Genomic DNA, 10,707 nt, shown 5'->3' with positions numbered 1-10,707 from the left:
AGTATCATCTCTATACCTGTTCAATATCTGCTCACCATCCCCGAATGGATCACCGCAGGTTTTACAAAACAACACCGGGGTCAGTACTAATCACACAATCAATATAGATAACAATAATAAGACAAACAGACAGCTGAACTGTCACACACACACACACCACCAACTCCCATCATCTCCATCCGATCGTCCTTTGGACCGACCCCGCCGATGGGGGACCGCAGCCGTTCCCACCTAAGCCCCGCTCATCGTACGAGCGATAACTCTGTCCATTAATGTGCACATCCCCTTCCGTGGCGGGTTCCACGAAGGGCGAAACTAGGGCGTGAAGTCACTCCCGCAAGTGACCCCACTCAGCCGAGAACGCATCTCGAGAACCATCAACAGCAATCACAACCACAAACAAAATACAATCATCATATCAAACAACTAACTACAGCACATCACCAATATCCCATTATGGGACTAATGCGAGTAGGAAATCCTACCGGAAAGCACAACACGCAGACGGTATCTACAATTTGTCTCAAAACGCCTCTTCTACGAATTCTCCTCCTAACATATAACACATAAAGACTACCAATTACTTACTATTCATAAAACCCCCAAATCCTAAATTAGGGTTTGACCAAACCTAGCAAAACATTATATAAATTATATTAAAAGCTTACCCTCGACGCAAGGAATCCAACGACACGAACTACGACACGAACCGACCGTCGAACTCCGGAATTGTTAAGGATGCGATTAGGAAGATGACGATCGCTTTCTCTCTTAAACAGGTTTTAGGTTTTGGTAAAAGTGAATTAAAACAACGACGATTATGTTTAAATACCCTAATCGCATAATTAACAAAACCCGCGAAAAACTCCCCGTAAACCGGACACTCGATCGAGTACCCAAGGTACTCGATCGAGTAATTCTACTCGATCGAGTGCCCCTGACTACTCGATCGAGTGCCCAACAGTCGAAACTATTTTGCTTCGCCACTTACCCTTACTCGACAGAGTAAGGCCTACTCGATAGAGTACCCCCAAGACTATAAATACGGAGTATTACACCGGTCCACTCGGTCGAGTGCTTCCTTACTCGATCAAATGTGAGCTCGCACTCGGTTGAGTAATTCACTATAGGTAGGAATTTCCTTTTGAAATCAAAAAATAGTATCCCTGCAACAATAACGAAAGGTTCAGGAGTCTATTGGCTATCGGTGAATCGCCCCAGTTAGTCCATATGTCATCCTACTTACCGTCTTTGGTACACCACCGTAGCACTAGTAGTTACTCTATCAATATCCATTATTAATCATACGATATTGATAACACTAGTCGGCATTTAGTTAACGCGCGGTGTAAATTCGAAGAGCGAAATCATTATTCGTATACAAACATATTTTAACCATTTCTAAACATGCTACTTATATCAACCTAAGCATTTTACTTCAACACACATTCAGAAATCTTTGGAAAAAACTATATCATACAAGAAACTTGATACTAACCACATTCTCATGTAACCATACAGCATTTTACATAGCGTTCACCCATACTCACAACCACCCACTTAGTGACCAGCCAAGACAATAGGCACTAGTTTTGATATGACGGCACCTATGAAAGAAATGTAGATCTATATACTAACATACTCATATATGTTTTTATTTAATTTGTCATAAAATTAAATGGTGGAACTTATGTATGCAAACATTATAACAATATAAAGAAGAAACCATCATCTTACATTGTGATTTTCGGATTTATGGGCACAAGTGAGTTCACCTACTCACTTGTTCTTGAGCTCTCCAAATGGAATAACAAGGATTCAAGTATAGAATCCCTCCCAAAAGCATATACCCAAGGAAAACTCATAATAACCAATATTATTTAGATCTAGTAATAATATTAGTTTTACTATAAAATTGACACAAAATAAATTGTATTTTACTCTTGAAAATTTTGGCCAAGAGGTAGTGTTTTGTGTGTTTTATTTCTCTAGAAATCTCATAAGATGTAGAGAGCATATCAATTTTCTTACACTAGAAAAATTAGATAGGAGGAATGAATAATGATAATATATGAGAAAAGCTCCTCTCTTTTCTTTGGAGTGGCCGAAAAATGCTTGGGTAGGATGCCCAACACTTTTCATTTGTGCTCTTCACAAGAGACTAGGCATGCAAGCCTACTACCTAGTGTTATGATTGTGTTTTCATTTAAAAATAATCAACACAATATAAACTATGTACACACCCCCTTATTTTCGGTTTTGGGCATAAAATGGAGAATCCATTTTATTTTTGTCATTTGTCAAATTTGTCACATGTAACATGTTACATGACATGACACAATGTAATGTATTTTTAACATACAAAAATCAACATACTCATAAAATATGTCATTTACAAAATCGACTAGTAATTCGTAATTACTTGTACCAAAAATGTTTCCAAATTATAAACTACAACATTCTGTATTTATAATAATTTATTCATTCCGTTTCAATTGTTTCTGTAAACAATAATTTCATCCAAGTAATAAAATAATTCAATTACTTAGACCGTGTCTTATTTAATCATATTTACAATAAGATACGTAAATTATACTCACAAAATCATCCGTCAATTTTAAGCAATTTAATTAACTCGTATCGGTATACGATCAATTAAATAATCAATTAAGAGTATTTCCCTATAGGTATGACCTAAGGGGATCAACTGATCACCACCGTCGCACGACAGTAATGTCAAACTCTAGTCAGCCAATCATTACCGATATGTGTGGACCAGTTGACTGTAAAATATTACATCCCACATGTATTCTTAAAATAAGATTTAATAATGATATTTAAATCATGTGATCGCACTATTGTTGAGGACACATTTCCCACCAATCTCCCACTTGTCCTCGACAAGTGTGCGTCACCAATTCTCTTGTCCTATTACTATCTCCCACTCAATGCAAGGTGTCTTTCAGGTCGTACTTGCAAGTGATCATATCGAGAGTGGTTTCCTCGATCTGGAGAATAACTGATTGACCGGATTTATCTATCATAGATACATTCCGAGCGTGGCCACGCATTTCCAGTTCATTACTCCTCGAGTGGCCCTGAGATATTGTTTTAACCCTGACAAGGGGGTGGACAATTCCTATCGTAATTATTCCCTTCGACTAGCCACAGCCATCATAACCCAAAATATGCCCATTTGACCCCATTTACGAAAGTCGTAGTAACACAAATCAAAGTTAATCTGAAACTGTGCCATCTTAGGTGAATAGTCTTTAGTCAAAAGAATCGACTCATTAGAATACTATAGTAGCTCTCGCCACGACCAGGCTATATAAATTGCCAGAACTCTATAAGCGGTCATAAGGCCCGACAAGGTGTTCCTAACAATCTGCCTATGTGATCGACTAGTCATCTCACATGACTGTATGGCACTTGAACTTGCCATCAATCGCATCACACTCTAGTCACTTCGAGACGTCACCTCATACAAATGACTATGGGCGAATACAATGCTAATCCGTGTTCACTTTAACGGGGTTCAATTGTCTCTACAACCCGTTTGGATGTAACAAAGTATAATAAAAGAGTTTTAAAGTAAAACTCGAACGACAAATGTGATTATCACATATGAATAGTCAATGCCTGATTACTATTTCATATTCTATAATCTAATTTGATCTTGTACGTAGTTGTTCATTTCAAAATTGAAATGACATGATTCATCATGTTTAGCCTTTGAGAAGGCTTTGGTTAGTAGGTTTTATCAACTTCTTGTACCTTATTCAACCTTACTATATACTCGTTTTCCTTTGTAATTTATACATTTGCTTTACAAAACTTTCTGAGTACGTGTCGAGATCCAATCAAGACATAGGCCCTCTAGCCTAAGAATAGCTCCCACTGTTTTCATAGTGTGCAGGACTCATCTTTCTTGCACATCTCATGATCGCAAGTGTACTCAATTTCCGTTATAAATATCTCTCATTATTCTTTATTGCCTAGAACGATTCTAGAAAATCTACTTCTTAATTAACATTGCCACAATGGTATCTTAACCATCCTAATGTGTTTTGATTATGGTTTTGTCGGAAACCATGCGCAATATCAATTGTCAATTGTCACTTGTGTAACACCCTTACACAATATTGCATCATAAACACTTTGCTTTACTTCCTTAATGCTTATGCAAGCACTTAAGGGTAATCTTTATAGCTTACTTGGTAAAGATTACTTAAATTCGATTTTGAAAACAATTCATCATACTCAAAGCATATGAAGTGTTATACATCATTACTCATTTAATTGATCCGGCAGCGGAAGCAAATGGAATCAATCAAATATGTTCAAATTAATTGAACTAGTCATGAATCTTATCAACATAAGACTTCTTATTGACCCTAATATCATGTGGATTTATCTTCATAAATCCGGATAATAAAGATGTACTATAATACTCCAAAAGTCTTATATCATTCGCAATGATCAATATGTCATCCACATATAAGACTAATTAAAACTTCCGTAACTCCCACTAAACTCCATGTATAAACACAACTTCTCGACTTATCGAGAAAAGTTTTATCACATGATCAAAATGTTGACTCCAACTCATTGATGTCCTACTTAAGATTCTCTCTTAAGTTTCACATTATCTTAGGATTGCAAGAATCTATAAAACTCATGACATGTATTGAATACATTCCTTCTATTGAAGAAGTGGGTTTTAGATTCACTTGCTGTATGCATATCCTCATAATGAAACACAATCCCTAAGAAGATCCAAATAGACTTAATCATTTCAATTAGTGCAAAATCCTTTGCAACCAATCTTGCTTTGAAATATCTCTTTATTAGTGCAAAACCCTTTGTCACTAATCAAGCCCTTTCGTTTCGGATTTTCATGGCTCTAAGCCTTGTATTGAGTTATGACTTAAACACTCTTATGTAAGTGATATGTTCATTACTTTCTAGAAGTAATCAACTTGAATCAAACAATTTCTTTTGTAAGTTATAAACTCTTTACTTTCTTAAAAGTAGCATGAATTCATCATTTTTAACAAGTGACGAATTTAACCTCCTAGGTTTTAAAGAAACAACGTCTTACACAAAATGTCTCATGTAGCCAAGAAAGACCAGTTTCTTGCGACATAACATTCTTTGTGGCATTCTTTGTGGCTCTTGAATAATTTCTCCCACTCTGTCTTCTAGAAATAAACTTGTATTTTAGTAAGATGACTTCACGAGCCGCAAAACCCGTCGTACTCGTGATAATTGAAAAGGGAAAAATGGGCATTTGTTTCTTGTGAAAACTTACAAACATGGTACCCTTACCATTTCATATCTCATATGATTCGATTTAGTGGAAAAATAATTTAGACAAAAATGATAAAATCCCCAAAAGGATCAAGTAACTCAAAGTAACTTGATTGAAGTCCAAACCATATCGAATAGCGTTTGATTTCTTATCCAACCACACATTATTCCATGATGCGTGCTAAGAGATATTAACTTGTGATACTATATCACATTTCCTTTGACTTATATCAAGGTCTTCACTTTGATAATCCCATCACAACTAAATCGTGATTTTTGAACACTTTGAAATTCTTCAAAGATTTCTCTATTTACCTTATTAAGTGAACATATTAGCGTCAACTTAGATCATTGGTAAAAGAAAATGATCAACCTATTTTGGATCGATGATTTACAACCTCGATCTCCTTTTCAACCAAAAGGCACGAGACATCTTGCTTTGAATACAAGATACGCATATACCATTAACAATCTAATGGTTTCAAGAGTACTCGATAACTCTTTACGTTCATCATTCCAAAATTTAAGGTTTAATCTTTGGTTACCAATTTGAATCTTACATCATCTACATGATATATCATTCTAGTTTGTTTTAGAATATAATCACCTTGATAATGGGCTAGCCATACATCAAATCGTGGTGTATAGGGTCACAAAAGTGAAAACCTCTTTTGTATCTTAACAAGTTTATATTCTTATTTAGAGTTTATGCACTTAATAGTCACAATTAAGTACAACTTTAAATCCAAAAACTAGATTGAGTACACAATTACTCTATCTCTCGTCATTATTGTTGCTAGTCGTCATATTGTAATCATCCTATGTGTCGAATACAATGATGAAAACCTCCACTGGTTTCTAATATTGACGAATTAGTACTAGCAAAATTTATGTTTAATCAAATAAACATTTAAAGAAGAAGGTCCCATTAGATGTCCCACAACTAACTTGTTGATTCTTCAATAATTTGGGGTAGTTTCCTTTCTAGTGTCCAACATTTAAGACAATGGAAACTTTATCGGTCGGGATTGATAGGTTTAGTATTGCTATTCTCAACAACTTTACTTTAAACATTACCTTGTATCAATTCCATTATAATCTTTACTTCTTGAACCTCATTCTCATCTTAACGGTTTAAGAGAATGCTCCCACTCATTTCAATGAGTCTTTACTTAGATAAGCAAAGTTGAATCTTATGAAGATTACTCTTCAATTTCATCGTTTTAGTCTTAAAACTTTCATTGAAGTGGTTGCGTTATTTTGGTCAATTACGAATTCTAAAAAAACTAATTACCAAAATAATTTATCGCTTCAAGGTACTTAATTCAATTAAGTATATGAATAATAATCCATTGTGAGTAGATGTGTTAGTCAAGTATCAAAAACCTGTTTGATAATGAATAACTTTAATCTATACTCTTTACAAGAGATCCTTAGCAATGGTTCATATGAGGTTTTAGAAGCAAATTCAAATTTGTCTTTAGTTACGATATTTTAATGGAGATTTGAATCAAAAACAAAATGATATCGTATATGAATTGTGGTAAAGAAATAGAACAATAATAACAACGGAATAGTGGAAAACTTAACATTTATCGTTTTATTAATACTTGTAAACAAGTATAGCATTTACATAGTGACCTCTACCCAACTATGATAAATGATTCCAAGACCCAAATTCATATTAACTTGGGCACGGTATGGCCGATGAAACCCTTATCAATATATCTCGGTGGATTAACGTTTTAATCGATTCTACTTTTAGAACTCTTGGTCGATAAAATTACTCTAATATTTATCTATAGCCGGAACACATGCGACTACGGTCGCGAATACTTCCGTTGAGCTCAATCCAAATTTCGAATAAATGTGTCCATGATCCAAATCCACATCAACTTGGGCACGGTATGGCCGATGAAACCCTCTTCAACATGAATTCGGTGGATTAACACTCATCACCCACTTCCCCTACGTAACAAGGTTTGTACCCCGGTAGGGCCGAGTGCACTCGTTCGCGAAATAGGTTTTCATGGTTTCTACTATTTGGTAAGGCTATGTCTCAATTGTTTATTTTAGCGAGATGTCATGTCAATTTATTATCTATCACGTTTTAAGTGAAGTAAAGCGGTGAACTACGATAATTTTAATTGACACGGTCGATAAACTCGATAAAAATAAGGATGCATGTTTAGTTATGGCGATTTAGCGATGCATGTGACATAAAATAAAATGCACGCATAAAGATAAATAAATCCTAGTATGGCCTTTCCTAAAATAGAAAAACTATTTAACTATTACATATTCGGAAACCAACTCCATTGGTCCCTTGAACTTCGGTTGTGGCACGCATCTCGAGGTAACACCGTCTTTATGTATCGCCATTCTTGAAGAAATCCATCTTTGGGAACTCCGGAATGAATAAAATTACATAATTTCCTATTATACATTTGTAACTAAAATAAAATAAATCTATTAATTACAAAACGGTGATACGAGATCACAATAAAATTACAACCGAATCGATATTCCCATACATTTCGGGAAATACCAATTAAATCTAAGGCCATACTATGTAAAATTACATAATTCAAAAATTACATAAATTAAAATTATGACAATCATAAAGAAAATGCAGCATTATAATATGTATGAACATGCTCAATTTTATGCTAAATCGCCTTTAATTAGCCAATATCGTATATTACTCGGTTTTTACGGTTTTGTGTCATTTCAACATTTTTATAATCACAAAAATACATAAACTCATATTTATGCATAAGTTAATTACCCTAACCTCTTAGGACTCAAAATTTAGTCTTCACTAATAATTTGACCATAATTAACCCATATTTTATAAAATTGTTCATAAATGGACCAAAAATTACAAAAATAAGCTATAAACTTCAAATAAATCACAAAATTTCAAATAAATTCAAAATTTGAAATTTAAACTCATGAACATTCTGGAAAAATACCATGACACTCAAAATATTCAAAATTTTAGGTTAAAAATTTCGAAATTTTTCCGGAAAAACAATGTTGCGGTTTATCGGTTTTTCAATAAAATAATCATAAATCATGGGAAAAATTATATTCATTAACTTTTCAATTTTAGATCTGAAAAATATAATAAAATGAAACATTAGACGTTTTTCCTAAGTCATAGATTATTTTTTATTAATTTTCCACTAATAATGTCACTATTTACGCTATTTTTCTTCAAAATCCATAAATCATGCAAAAAGACTTCTTTATAGCCAATTATTTTACACACATCTTGCAAAATTGCATGTGACAACATATTAATTTTCTATGACCAGATTCGAAATTTAACTCATATTAACCTATTTTTCACCTAAATCCGAATTTAATAATGGAAAAATCATTTTTCGAGCATAACAAGTCCACAAATTATGAAAATTTACAGGTTATCTCAAAATAATATATGTGACAACATATCCAAAAATCAATGGAAAATTCGAAGTATAGCTAATTTTAGACCGAAAATGACATTTTTACTCATAAAATCATATTTAAATGCCATTATAGTATAATATGAACAATAAAAATCCGTAAAATTAGCCAAAATATCCTAAAACATTTTAGGACCAGAAATATTAACATGCATGAATTAATTTCGTGATATATCATAATAACACAAATTTTACAAGTTTTATATGTTATTCTTATAACTCGGAAAAACTTTTAACCGATTTGCATGCAAACAACCGTGGCTCATGATACCGATTGAAAGAAATGTAGATCTATATACTAACATACTCATATATGTTTTAATTTAATTTGTCATAAAATTAAATGGTGGAACTTATGCATGCAAACATTATAACAATATAAAGAAGAAACCATCATCTTACATTGTGATTTTCGGATTTATGGGCACAAGTGAGTTCACCTACTCACTTGTTCTTGAGCTCTCCAAATGGAAGAACAAGGATTCAAGTATAGAATCCCTCCCAAAAGCATATACCCAAGGAAAACTCATAATAACCAATATTATTTAGATCTAGTAATAATATTAGTTTTACTATAAAATTGACACAAAATAAATTGTATTTTACTCTTGAAAATTTCGGTCAAGAGGTAGTGTTTTGTGTGTTTTATTTCTCTAGAAATCTCATAAGATGTAGAGAGCATATCAATTTTCTTACACTAGAAAAATTAGATAGGAGGAATGAATAATGATAATATATGAGAAAAGCTCTTCTCTCTTTTCTTTGGAGTGGCCGAAAAAATGCTTGGGTAGGATGCCCAACACTTTTCATTTGTGCTCTTCACAAGAGACTAGGCATACAAGCCTACTACCTAGTGTTATGATTGTGTTTTCATTTAAAAATAAACAACACAATATAAACTATGTACACACCCCCTTATTTTCGGTTTTGGGCATAAAATGGAGAATCCATTTTATTTTTGTCATTTGTCAAATTTGTCACATGTAACATATTACATGACATGTCACAATGTAATGTATTTTTAACATATCAAAAATCAACATACTCATAAAATATGTCATTTACAAAATCGACTAGTAATTCGTAATTACTTGTACCAAAAATGTTTCCAAATTATAAACTACAACATTCTGTATTTATAATAATTTATTCATTCCGTTTCAATTGTTTCTGTAAACAATAATTTCATCCAAGTAATAAAATAATTCGATTACTTAGACCGTGTCTTATTTAATCATATTTACAATAAGATACGTAAATTATACTCACAAAATCATCCGTCAATTTTAAGCAATTTAATTAACTCGTATCGGTATACGATCAATTAAATAATCAATTAAGAGTATTTCCCTATAGGTATGACCTAAGGGGATCAACTGATCACCACCGTCGCACGATAGTAATGTCAAACTCTAGTCAGCCAATCATTACCGATATGTGTGGACCAGTTGACTGTAAAATATTACATCCCACATGTATTCTTAAAATGAGATTTAATAATGATATTTAAATCATGTGATCGCACTATTGTTGAGGACACATTTCCCAACAACCTACTCATCCAAAACCTACCTCCTATTGTACTCATGTTGGGTTCATTTTATTAGACACACCTAGGTTTATTTTGGTTCATTGGTTTAGGTATCAAAATCGTCGCTCTGATACCACTTTGTAACACCCCTTTTTACCCGGACAAGGTAATTGGGAGATGTTACCATCTTGGTTTCCCGAAACTGTGAAATCGAAGTTGCAATTAAGAAACAATTTATATAAATAAAGTATTTAGTGGATTACATAACCATAAATAAAGAAATGAAATAAATGATACAACTCTACTATTATACTCTTCTAATAAAATGACACTCGACTCCAAGTCAAAGGCTCATCTCGTCTCCTATGTGACATTAACTCAACTTGTACT

Source organism: Silene latifolia, chromosome Y (genome assembly GCF_048544455.1).
Source record: "Silene latifolia isolate original U9 population chromosome Y, ASM4854445v1, whole genome shotgun sequence".
Lineage (NCBI taxonomy): Eukaryota > Viridiplantae > Streptophyta > Magnoliopsida > Caryophyllales > Caryophyllaceae > Silene > Silene latifolia.
The sequence above is the reverse complement of the archived record's forward strand: the minus strand, read 5'-3'. Positions refer to the sequence as shown.